Below are 13,612 nucleotides of genomic sequence, written 5' to 3'. Positions count from 1 at the left end.
GAAGGCAAGGGACTTTGAATTTAGTACCCAAGGTGCATCGGTCGTAAAACGATGTCCAAAAATTTGATAAGGCATCACGCGTTACACCACCTCCATCCTCTGCTGCTTCAAGAGCGCCATCTGGCATTACCATTTGAAGCGAGACAATGTCTTGGATCGGATTAATTTCTTTAAATGCACTGATAAATTCGTGAAGCAAATGACCTCGATGTAACTTGAGTGTTACCTCCTTTACAGGGGGTTCTAGATCTGTTACAGGAGGTTTTGTTACATTTGATTCTGTTACAGGAGGTTTTGTTACATGGGAATCTGTGACAGGAGGTTTTGTTACATGGGATTCTGTTACAGGAGGTTTTGTTACATGGGATTCTGTAAAGATGAGGTCATCAATACGCATACTTGAAGCAACAGAAAACCCAGGATCCGGGAGGAAGTCGTCTTCGTCATACAGCGTTGGTAGTCCAGCCAACTCCATTGCGTTTGACAGAATATCCTTACCATTGTTGTCTTCTACTTGGTCGTTTGAAGCACCTGTCACGACGAGAGATGGCTGTTCTGCTAACTTAATCACTTTTGGCACCGTGCTTAAATCACCACTTCTGTTATCTGATTGATCATTCACATCTCTTGCATTTACTTCAGCTGCTGTAGAGGTAGTCTCTTGCGACTCGGCTAAGTCTTCAGAATTAATCTTTGGTGTGGATGAGAGGTAAAATCGCAAAAGTGGCATCTTTGTTTGCTCATACATCTCGTTGACGGTAACATCATCTCCTATTGGTCTGTCTGAAAAATCCCACAAGTCAAAATTGAAGTTCGATCTATGGCCTTTAGGCGACGTTCCATTTGGAAAGAACAAGGCTATGGCTTCTTCCATTATTTCAGATTTCAAAGCCGATTTCGATATTTCTGTTGTCCTTGTTCCTCCTCCTTTATTTTTGCGAACTTGGGTTGTCCTCTTGTTACTTCTGTGAATCCAGCCCAACTCGATTAATCTGGATGCTTTGAGAGCATTTCTGTTTCCAAAGGGACGGTGAGGATTCCTCATGTCTTCAACAGTGTTTGTAAGCTTGCTTTGATGATTATTTTCTGTTACTTTCTGTAGTTTCTGCTGTAGTGTCAACAACAGTTTATGTTTCTTCTGGTCTGGTTTTCGCTTGTGCAACTCGGATCTTAATCGAATTCGATCGCCATGTCTCGGTAGGTAGTTGGAAAGGTCATCATCACTCATGTGATAAACTAAGTCTGATGTGATCTAAAATAAAAAAGCACTTTAAAATAAAATAAAAACACAGAAATCTTATACAAACTTTTGTTTTCAAAGTAGTCAGTCCAAAGAAAGGGCTTAAAAATTATGAACTTATATTGTAAAGCAAAGAAATTTGATACCTATTTACCATGCAATATATTAAAGTTTTTCCTTGCTTAGCATTCAACAAGAGGTCCAAGGGCCTTAACGGTCACCTGAGTATATAATGTAATATTATAAAGAATCCACAGACTAAAGTGTAAAGTAAAACAAAATAAGCTGATAAATTAAGCTCTGTTGGCCAAAAGCAAGAGGAATAGGATGATCAGGGGTCAGCAAAATAATTAATTTAGTACTAGGTAACAAATCTAAAAGTTGTTCTATTTCTTTGCCTGGACTTGTCCCCGTTTGTCTGTATCCCATGCGAAACTATCAAAAAACAAAAGTTATTGAGCACTGCGCTGAGTAAGTAAAATGTTCTTGTCTGTACATGTATTTCAATTACTATCTTGACATGTATATTTGTAAGCTTTAGTTTACGACGTAGCACTGCTCTATTTGTACGCATAAAAATCATGTGAAAATGAAAAGAAAGTAGTGTATGTTATATAGTAATATATAAGAAAGCATATTAAATTAATCATATTTTTGAAAAAAAGGAAATATCACTGATCTCTACAACCTGCCACGAATCACCAATTTATTTTTTTTATAATTAAGGAATGAATTTAATAGCTACCCATTTTATACGGTATAAACTGGGTTGGGGCAGTTTACGCTTTATAAACCAATTCAGTAGTTCCTTCTTATCAGTCTCTTGTCCAACCTGTGCAATATAATTAATAATTTCTTAAAAAGAGGGTTTGTTTTGTGTCACACTTTTGAAGCTTTATAATGCACTGGTACATTTATTTATTGCCCATAAAGTTTGATCTTTCAAAGGATCATAGCATAAAATGAAAGTGCCATGTTGTCAAATTCACAATATAACAAGAAGTGGGAGCCCCCCCCCCCATTTTTTTTCTCAACATTACTCTTTTTACAATTATAAATGTTCATTAAAAGGCTGGTTGGCCCCTCAACTTTTTGTAGCAGTATAGTCAAATAAGGGTGACGTAGAAGATATCTATATTGTGTGATTTGATTTTTGCTGTATATATCCAACAAGTTGAAATGGCCCCAAGTCTTGCCGAGCAAATATACACCCTTTTAATAAGTTGGATAAAGCAAATATCAAATCACACAATTATAGATATTTTTTTTAATTTATCTCATTTGCTTTTTATTTTTAACAAAACTTTGAAATAACCCCTGTGAAACTATGTTGCTGATTTCTACCCAAATTGATGTTGTCATACTGTTGACATTGATATGTCGTCATCTGTTGATACAAAATGTTAAATCTTGAAAAAAACTTTTGTCTGGTAGTTTTATAATGTGGTAAAGACTTGAGAAATCAGGAAGCCTACTCTGGTATATATGGTATGATGTATTTTTTTTTCTCTCTGCCTGCCCCCCTTCAAAAACAATACTAAATACATGTTAAAATTAAAGTTTATTATCACTTTAAGAATTGAGAAATGTCTTTTTTCAGAGCGGGAGATTGTCCTCGCCTTGCACGCCTCCATTCTTTATATCATGGTGCTTTATTCTGCTTTATGAACTGAGAATGAATACTTTGTTAGATTCTTTACTACAATCCTGCTTTATCTAATGCAAAAATGAAATGATTATATATATATAAAATCTCTGAAGTGACTGAAATGGGAGGTAACTCATAACTCCATGGAACCTTATGTAATTAACGCTCAATAATGCCATGTTCCTATTTCCACTAAATGTCCATTACACATTCCCTTATGCCATGTGAAAATTACAGCAAAATCTATAGGGCGTTTTCTTTTTAGGCCAGGTGTCCTTAGCTACCTTAACTAACCTGTATCTTGTTTCATGAGTCAAGTATGAGTGGTATTGACCCATCAGATAATGATGATCATTATAGTATGGAACAAAAAGCAAGATTATCCATCTGCAAGATTACTTTTCGTTTGTAGTGTTTCATCCCAAATGGTGAAAGCCATGACAGTATTGGTTAACTCTAAAAATGTATCATTTATAAAACATTGGTGTTCTTACCAAATGTGTGCCCCTGAAAAAAGACCCAATGTCCCCTGAAAAAAGAGCTTATATCCGAATAAAACAGGCCCAGGGATATCATTAAGAAACTGAAGGGTTTCCTGAGAGCTCCAGTCAGTAGCTTATCTATATATACCCATTGAAGTTTGCTTAGAGATTCCAGCTAAATCTGCAAGTCCAGTTTCATAGCATATAATTAAAGATTAAAGTTGCCAATTATCCTGACATCAAAGAAATGCCCAATAAATGCATGGCTACCTGGAATGGCCTTAGCAAAAAAATTACTTTGCCTAGTGTTATGCTGTGAAGAAATTTTTTTTTGTGATCGTTCTTTTTTGAACATCAAAAAAAAAAAAAAAAAAAAAATTAGAAATTTATAAATACTTAATTATTTCACTTAATTTGTCGATACAAGAGAAATAAACAGTATTGGGATTGATATGCAAACGCCTAAGTTGTATTTCCAAGTTATCAACACGCGACTATACATGGCAAATGTATGAGGCGCCGTTTTGGTATTTACTGCCAAAAAGTGATATCACCTATTCGAATGGGTGATATCACTTATACGAATAGGTAATATCACCTATTCGAATAAGTGATATAACTCCTTCAAATTGAATAGGTGATATCATCTATTCGAATAGGTGATGTCACTTATTCAAATAGGTGATATCCCCTATTGGAAATGAATAGGTGATATCACCTATTTGTGCTGAATATATGATTTCACCTATTCGAATAAATGATATCACCTTTTCGAATAGGTGATATTACCTATTCAATTTGAATAGGTGATATCACCAATTCGAATCATCTATTTGCATTTCTTACAACAATAAATAATGAATGCTCCCTTCCTCAAGACTATCTAGCTATAGATTTCCATTGGAACCAAGCAAATTCGGGCTGCCACATTTTTCCCTGTAATTGAGTCCGAGACATTTTAAATACCTTATGTTATCGACCCCTGTAAAGTTATATAAATTTTATAATTTATATCAAGCTGGGGTACAACAGAGTGGCATACCTTTCTCTCTTTATTACATGTATATAAAGTGGGGCATTTTCCGTATGGAACAGTTAATATGCGTTTTTCACGATTTTTTCTACAGTATACATGATGGAAAAGTGTAATAAATAGAATTTATGAGCAAAACAAACTACAAATTCTACTGGGGTGCTTAAAACTAAATGCAAAGCTGTAATCCATTGTCTCAAGAACGGTAAGTTATAAACCGAAAGTGAAAGTAAATGATAATAAAAGGAAATAGTCTTGGGAGCAGTTGTTATTTCATAAATAATTTGAATAGGTGATATTATTCGAATAAGTGATATCACCTATTCAAAATGATTAAGTGATATCACCTATTCGAATAAGTGATATCACCTATTTGAATTGGTGATATCACCTATTTGAATTGGTGATATCACCTATTTAATTTGAATAGGTGATATCACCTATTCGAAAAAGTGATATCACCTATTCAGCTTCTGAATAGGTGATATCACCTATTCGAATAGGTGAAATCACCAATTCGAATAAGTGATATCACCTATTTAAATAGGTGATATCACCTATTGAAATAGGTGATATCACCTATTTGATTTAAATAGGTGATATCACTTATTCGAATAGGTGATATCACCAATTCAAATAGGTGATATCACTTATTCCTTTTGAATAGGTGATTATGGATTACAACTGAATAGTTGATATCACCTATTCGAATAGGTGATATCACTTTTTGGCAGTAAATACCAAAACGGCGCCTCATACAGATGACGTTATTTGAATAAAGAAAAATTGCAATGGTTACAAACACCATATACACACAATCCCATAAAACTATCATATGCAACATCATTTGAAATCAAAATTCTATTTATAATTACTAAACATACACTAAATTTGAAAGCACCGCAAGTAACAAGTACATTTTTTTTATTTACGACATAATATTCATGATTTTCTCTTCCGTGAATTAACCTACCAATGTGGTCGGCTTCAAGTTCACCAACAGAATGAATTCCCTTAGTTCTTTTTTTTCATTTACAAATTTTTGTGGAGGTTTAATTTTCGTTGTTGCAGCTCTTGTGATGTTCTGATTCCAAGAATCGGGAATGCAACTCGGATTATTCCGGGAATCGCATACGCAATATTAACGATTCACAGGTACTTGTGGACAGGAACACCCCCCTTTCAATCCCAGACCATAGGAAAAAGCGGGAAAACCCTTAATAATCGTTCCACTAAAAAAATGTATTGTGGGGTATTTTTTGAGTGAATCGATTAATTGGGGGGTTTCCCTATTTTGAATTTATAAATTGTGAAAATTTTTAATTTAAAAATTGTGAAAAAAATCTAGCAAGTTCTGGGATTGTCTTGATGGAGTTTCTGCCCACAAGTACCTGTGCTTCTTGAGATGAAGCCGGTCGAGTGTTCTTTGACGTTACTTGATAATGCGCAAATATTGACAATTTACTCGTCATGCATGCAATAAATTACATATTTAATATAAGTCTCGAATAGTACCTTTTTCGATTCCCTTTGTTGCATATTTGAGTTTAACCATAATCGTCAGAATTTAAATTCGTATCAAAATTTTATAGTTTTAGGTTGGCTGTGTTAATATTTCGATCATCCTAAACAAGCCTCCCCCCCCCCCCCCCACCCCCGAGAAAAAATATATGTACTGTTTCCTGTACATGTTTATTATGAACACTAATTTCGGCAACGAAATAAAGCAAAAACTTACTTTTTCTTTCTCCATCTTATTGGCAGCTGACACATCTATGTCCCTCAATAAGAGTCGGAATTTGTCTTCCTCCATATTCAACAAGAGAGAAAAAAGGTCCGTGAAATGATTCATCTATTTATATAAGCATGACTTTCAAATCGCATAATAACGCCTTTTCAAAAGGCGTAATAACGCAAATAAAGGCGTTATTACGCCTTTTGAAAAGGCGTTATTACGCCTTTTGAAAAGGCATTAATACGCCTTTCAAAAAGGCGTTATTATGCCTTTGAAGGGCCATTATTATGTTTTTGACAGGCCCGTGCTTTTAAAGTGGGGGGGGGGTCCCATAAAATTGACAAGCAAACAAAAAAAACAAGAATCCCCCCCCCTCCCCGAAAAAAAAAATAAACTGCCTAAACTTGAGGGGAAACTTTTTCTAATTTTTCGGTAAAACTTTTTTTTAAATGCAATGACTTGCCCGAGTTTAACCATACTGCAACAAAATCTTAAGGGACCAAGCAATCAATTAATGATTTTTTTTATATTTAAACTATAGCAAGACTATTCTCCCAAAAAGTGGGGTGGGGGACCCCCCCCCACACACACACTCACATTCGTACAACCGGCCTGTTTGAAAAGGAGTTGTATCCAAAAATGAAAAGGCGTTATTTTAAAATAGTAAATATATGAAAGATTGAACCAAAGCCATCTTTATTTATGCAATATTTAGATTATAGTTTTAATATTATAAATTATATTATAAATTATAGTATTTTCTATATTCCTGCACATCTCGCAGACAGTTGTTTGTATTTTGCATGCATATTAATAGAAGTCAACACTCTACTTTTGAAAATCCAGGATATAGGCAGAACCAGCTTTGGGCTTTGCTAGCCACGTATTAAAAATTCATGTCAAATTTGAAATATTTTTCTCTCCTCTTGGTAAAAAACAGGCAAAGTATTTGCATAGGTATAATGAGCAATTAGCCTTCAACAAAATTTCTGAAATCCATACACCTTCGTAGAAGCGTCTGGCATCAGAGAAGGACTAAGTTGGTTTAACACTGAATATATTTTACACCTTTAAAAATCTTTTTTCCTAGAAATCTAATTATAATCAGCCCCCAGGTTCGTCTAAGTAAGTCATGTATTGAAAAAAAAGAGGCGTAATAACGCCTTTTGGAAAGGCGTAATAACGCCTTTTGGAAAGGCGTAATAACGCCTTTTGGAAAGGCGTTATAACGCCTTTTGGAAAGGCGTTATTACGCCTTTTTTCGCGCTATAACGCCTTTTGAAAAGGCGTTATAAAGCCTTTTAATTTTTTTTTTACCGTAGTTTGATCCTAATAGGCTTTCGTACTATAGTAAACATAGATACATGTACTTTATGCTTGTGCCCCCTCAATAAAAACGTGTGATGACCTTTTTTTCTTGCTTGTCAAGGAATTTTTGGTAGTTAATGCACCTTTTTTCCCCCTTTTTTTTTGGGGGGGGGGGGGGCTTGTCAGGAAATTTTTGGTAATGCCCCCTCAACTGTCAACTGAAAATGTATGGCTGTGCCCCCCCCCCCCCCTCAAACTGAATTTTTCAGTCAAGAGGATGTTTTGGTCTACTTACCACAGCGAGATCATAACCTAAAAATACCAATATACCGCCATACGTAACTGGTCATATTTTAGCAATCAAAACACGATATCGAGAAAAAAAAACATTTTTCTTTCCTACATCACAGAAACACGATGTCATTAGAATGCTAAAATATAATTTTAAGGATCAATGATTATTTTAGTTTTCAAATAAACCTGCTGTATTCATATCAAATTCATGCGGCCAAATTCTCTTAACAAGCAAAAAAAAAAAAAAAAAAAAAATTAAGAGAGGGGTTGGGACTGCCGAAACTCGTTAATGGGGTGGGGGTACAACAAGTCGAGGTCAGATCATTTATTTCAAAGTAGGGATACTTAAAACATTGTACAGAAATTACACAAAGGAGTCAGGGGCAGGAGGGGGGGGGGGTCCTCTCTCCTATAGCTTCTGGTATGTATTCTTTTAAGTAAGCATGCATGATCGGCAATTTTTCTGAATTTTTTTCTGGCACTTCCCCCCTTTTTTAATATACGAGACCGTGAAAGGTTCATGCATGTTCAATGAACAAGTGCACGTCAGCGTGTGCATATAGGGCCTAGAAAGTTAATTAGTCGCCACTTTTATGAGTGTCCGACTCAATATCAAATGTGTCCGACTTACGAACGAATTTCGATGTTGGTGGTTCATCACATCTGAATGCTGTATAAGGTAAAATACCGAGGTAATCCAAGCAAAGAATAGTAGATCTTTGCGAGTTCTTTCGGACAAGACCAAATAACACAGGGTATACAGAAGAATGTGGTCTGCATGCGTAAAGGAAAACGAGAGGTGTCCGACTCACGATCACTTTACTCTAACCGAAATCCAAGGAAAATTTCTACATTTATGAATATACATGTAGGTGTGAATATTTTTTTTAAATCTTGAAATGTAAATTTTTCATCGTTATTTCACTCTATAATTGCTAATTAAGCTGTTATAAAAAAAAAAAAAATATGGCCTTAATATGAAATGTTGATCTAGGTTTCTATCACAATTGTTATATATCCTTTAAAATTAACCAAAAGATACTTTAGCGTGCATGCATTATAATACATGTAGTTGAGTTTTGATTGATTGATTGATTGATTGTATGTTGTTTTACGTCTCGTTCGAGAATTTTTCACTCATATAGAGACGTCACCATATACCGGTGAAGGGCTTCAAATTTTGACCTTTACTCGGCACTCAGGGCCATTGAGCAGTGAGGGATCTTTATCGTGCCAACGCCTGCCGTGACACGGGGCCTCGGTTTTTAAGGTCTCATCCGAAGGACCCGCAACTTTCACTTCAAAGTGCCGAGCGCATGGCCAAGGAACAGTTGCTACCCATTTTTTTATCGACTTAGGTCTGTCGCGGCCGAGATTCGAACTCACGACCTCCCGATCACGGAGCGAGCGCTCTACCGACTGAGCTACCGTGAACGGTTGTTGAGTTTTGACTCCATTGGTGTATCCAGAAGGGGGGGGGTACTTTTTTCTGTAATTTAGATATTTTTACGTCTTATATATGAATAAATTTGAATAGTTCAATCTTTGCCCTTTCTGCTCGCTAGATATAGTTTCGCGTATTTGTTTTCCTCCGTGTACTTTCACAACCATGACAACCCCGGCCCCGAGCCCCGACCACCCACAACTAACATGACAATGTTCAGTTTGATATCATCGGAAGATTCTGACGAACTTAAGCTATGCCGTTTTTGGACCATCTTCTTAAGTAACCAACTTTAACAAGTATGCATAAAAAATCATGAAAGGAAGTATGCATAAAAGAATATTTCTCTCCTTATATTAGGAACCGGGAGGGGCACAGGGGGCGTGCCCCCATTAATTTTGCCGATGTATAGAATACTATAGAAAACATAGCTAATAAATGCTTGTGTCCCCTCAATGAAAATGTCTGAAGCCCCCCCCCCCCCTCTTTTTTTTTGTTTTGCTTGTCTGGCTTGATTTTAATCAATGAGAAGAAATGTTTAAAATGTTCCCGTAGTATGCGGATGGAGGGGGGCTCACGTTTTCTGAAAATAATCTTTTGCCATAGTTTTAATATGTAAATTTTGATTTGCATTGAAAATGCAAAAGCTGAACATAAAATAACACGTTCTATCATAATGTCGGAATTGATCTAGTGGTTAAGCAGGTGGGAACTACGAATATATTTACCTGTTAAGGGGTTAGAATCCGATTGGCTCGTATTTTTTTTTCATATATAATGGAAGTGCAATGAAATATCTCTTTTGAGAGAGAGAGAGAGCTAATGTCAAGAAAGAATAGCTTTTTACTCAGGGTCCACGCAATAACACGTGTTATTATTATACTATGGGTTAAAAATTTATTACCGAAACAAGTGCCTGTGGAACAGACACTGACCTCTAAAAATATAAAATGTGGGATAAGGCTCCGGGCCCATAAAACTTAGACAAGCTCACTTTTGGCCTCAGTTTTACAAAAATAGAATTAAATATTGATTGATATTGAATTTGATAGGAATTGATATTGGATAAGTGAGACTTGTCAGAGATCAAAATTGAGCTCATCTTAAGTTTTATCAAATTATGGCCTCAGATGCAGGTGCCACGAAGCGTGATCCTTATCACAATGGGGCGAACGGAAATATCCATAGACAAGACAATGAGAAAATAATGGCCTAACAATTTGTATGAAAAGCGTTCATCAATATTCGACTTTTAACACGATAGATTATATTTGCTGGCGAGGTCATTGTATCGAGCATAGAGTTTGCGAAATGCTGACTTTAAACAATGTTGTTGATATCCTTGTTTCATCAACTTAATTGTCAATAGCTTGTCTCCGTCAGGCGTGGATCCAGGTTTTTTTTTCTCCGGAGGAGGGGGTGGGTTAAAAAACGTTAACTTCTTTCCCAAACTTAAAAAAAAATATTTCCGTTGGATGGGGGCTTTCCTTCACTTCTTTAGTTTCATATGTTTCTACTAAATTAACAAAGTTCTACTTTTTTCAGGGGGATACTTTTTTCTTCAACTTTACTATGAAAAATGATTCCGAAAATTACAGGGGGTTCCCGAGTCCATCTCCCCATCCGCGTATGCTCGTTTTAGAAATTGTTCGTATGTTAGCATGTTCTTGCTCTTCAACTGGGAGACATTAACTCCATATGCAGGTGATAATAATATATTGCTACATAAACAAGCATTCTGAGAGTATTGCATTAGCAATACTAGTCCCCTACCGGCAAGTGTAATCTGGTTCCCGTTAAGAATTGAAAATGACATAATTCCGTCAAAAATCAATGAAGCGGTCCGAAATGCAAACTTGGTCTATAACTAATCAAGGTAAAGTCACATACCAAAGATCAGCTCAATATCTGAAAGCGTTTAGAAGAAAATTGCGGAAAACCCATAAAAATTGAAAAGGCCGTAATTCCGTCAAAAATCAGTGAAGCGGAACGAAATGCAAACTTGATCTGTAACTCATCAAGATACACTCACATACCAAAATTCAGCTCATTATCTGCAAGCGTTTAGGAAAAAAGTGCGGAAAACCAAGTGGGACAGACTGACAGACAGACAGAGGGACAGACGGACAGACAGACAGACGGACAGACGGACGGACAGACTCAGAGGAAACCTATAGTCCCCTCCGGTTTCACCGGTAGGGGACTAATAAGGGAAGTTGACGATAGAGAAGTTGAAGGTATCACGTTTAACATAAAGTTTTGTTGTAAGGTTATTGAACTTTCTGACATATTGCATTATATCAAATTAAATCTATAGTCATGATGCACATTTCATTTTATAAGATGAAACATGTCAGAAACAGAAGGGTCATTACCATTAACCTCTTTTTCAACTAAAATATCCAAATACAAAACAGATGTCTCAGATTATGTGGTGCCTTATTATTTCGAGTTCAAAGGGATATATCGAGTTAAATTGAACCAGGTACCGTTATTTTATTTTCCAATGCCCTTTTGATAATACTTTAGAGAAATCAATGAAATAACAAATAACTAAAATGAATAAGATACTAAATTGAAAAAATATCAACCTTCGAACAAAAATTATTATACCAGGTACTTGGTGTAGGTTATGCCCCCTTTTTCCTTCTTAAATTTGGGATCGACATACCCTTTTCCTATATTCAATACATGTAATCGATAAATGAATGTAACCCTTTTGTGAGCTTTTTTTTTTAAAATCTCGTTTTCGACTGAATAAGATATTTAAAAAACAGCTTATAGAAATAAAAAGGTTATATTAAATGCATATAAGAATTCATGAACAGGGAAAGAGAGTGTGTTGATCCCTGATTTTCAAAAAAATGGAAAAGGAGGGGGCGCCCTTTCCGTAAATGCCTGTGAAATGTATAGCTTACCTATAGGCGCGGATCCAGGATTTTTTTTCGGGGGGGGGGGGGGTCCCATCCCAGTCAAAGAAAAAAAAAGTAAAAAAGGCAAAATCCATTTCCCAAACGTGAAAAACACCTATTTCGTGGTGGTGATGGTGGGGTCCACTTTTTTAAGGAGGGGTCCGAAGTCATATTTTATTGGCTTCAGTATATACTTCAAATAACTCTGCAAATTCTAGAGGGGGGGGGGGAGGGTCCGGATCCCCCCACCCCCGTAGATCTGCGCATTACCTAAATTGGTTTGATGATTTGGCCATGTCTATCGGCCTGGTTCAGATGGTAGAGCAGCTTGACAAGTTGATGGAGGGGTCCAGGGTTCCATATCCAATATCACTGTTATAAATTGCTAATATATAGGTTAATAATAATTACATAATACACGTATCAGGATATAATGATTTTTTCTCACACTTTTTGAGGTTACTAAATCAAAAGTTAGTTAAAATGCTTAATTATCGAAAGACACCATTATTAATATGATAATATTTTTTTAACGTTTATTTTTCACTAGACAATAGGGCTTACAATTCATTCAATTTCTCTGAAAAATCTTTGATAGAAGGACTACCAATTACATTTTTTATATTTAAAAAAGTAGGTTAATCTTGGGTATTTATTTGTTTTATGAACCGTGTCAAATCACACAAAACTGATCATACTAATCATTTTGTGATTAAGTGCAAAAAATAGCAATGGTTGTTGTATATATAGCCAGGTGATTTAAAAAGATCTATATTTATCTCTAACCAGGAAGTAAATTGCAGTTCTCATTCAAGTCTCGACTAAAATCTCACTGCGGGTTTATTGACAGAAATATATTTAGAGGGCATTTGTGTCAAAAGTAAGTAAAAGTATATATGTAGGCTACAATTCTTTTCAGAAAGTAATCTGTACTACTATTGCAAGAAACTGTGAAACACTGAATCTATGTGTGTGTAAATCATACATATACACTGTAGTACATTGTAGTTACCCATATAATACTGTTGGTTATGTACAGATACCCGATGGGCGTGGTAATAATGACACGAGGGAGCGTATAGCTCCCAAGATGTCATTATGACCACGTCCATCGGGTATCTACACATAATCAACAGTATTATATGGGGTAAGTCACTTGTAGTACCAAAATTTACCAAAATTGATATCTTTTTTTTTTTTTATTTTAGTCATAAATGTAGCACGAATTTATTTTAATTGACTTACATGTGTTATTGAATATTCCGAATTCGTGTATTTTAAAATGACAAAATTAATTAATTCAAACCCTTTGAACTTAATTTTATTTTTTTATGATGATTTCAAACACGAAAGGATTTTTTTTTAAATTTACAATAGATATAATTAAAACTTGTTGATTTAAACACGTTTTTAGTTTTCTTAGCTTATAATAGATCAATATATATATAATGGAATCATTTAAGAGATACGAACAATTTCATTAATAAAAAATGTTCTAAGTATTCATTAGGTTATG

The 13,612-nt window shown here is 35.4% G+C and overlaps 1 protein-coding gene across 2 annotated transcripts in view; it reads left to right on the top strand.

The window, feature by feature from the left end:
- Positions 1 to 13,612, top strand: part of LOC133176373 (uncharacterized) — a 50,017-nt gene that overhangs the window by 34,151 nt on the left and 2,254 nt on the right. The window contains exon 1 of one of the 2 annotated variants that reach the window (XM_061311498.1): positions 12,949 to 12,976. The exons of the other annotated variant lie outside the window; for it this stretch is intronic. The gene's annotated coding sequence lies outside the window, so the exon portion shown is untranslated. Of the gene's footprint in view, positions 1 to 12,948; positions 12,977 to 13,612 lie in introns of those variants that run through there. 2 annotated transcript variants of the gene reach the window in all.

The sequence above is a fragment of the Saccostrea echinata genome, unplaced genomic scaffold (genome assembly GCF_033153115.1).
Source record: "Saccostrea echinata isolate AGI-Se365-2 ecotype Australia unplaced genomic scaffold, CSIRO_AGI_Sech_v1 ptg000075l, whole genome shotgun sequence".
NCBI lineage: Eukaryota > Metazoa > Mollusca > Bivalvia > Ostreida > Ostreidae > Saccostrea > Saccostrea echinata.
Note: the sequence above shows the minus strand (reverse complement) of the source record. Positions and strands in the feature narration are given on the sequence as shown.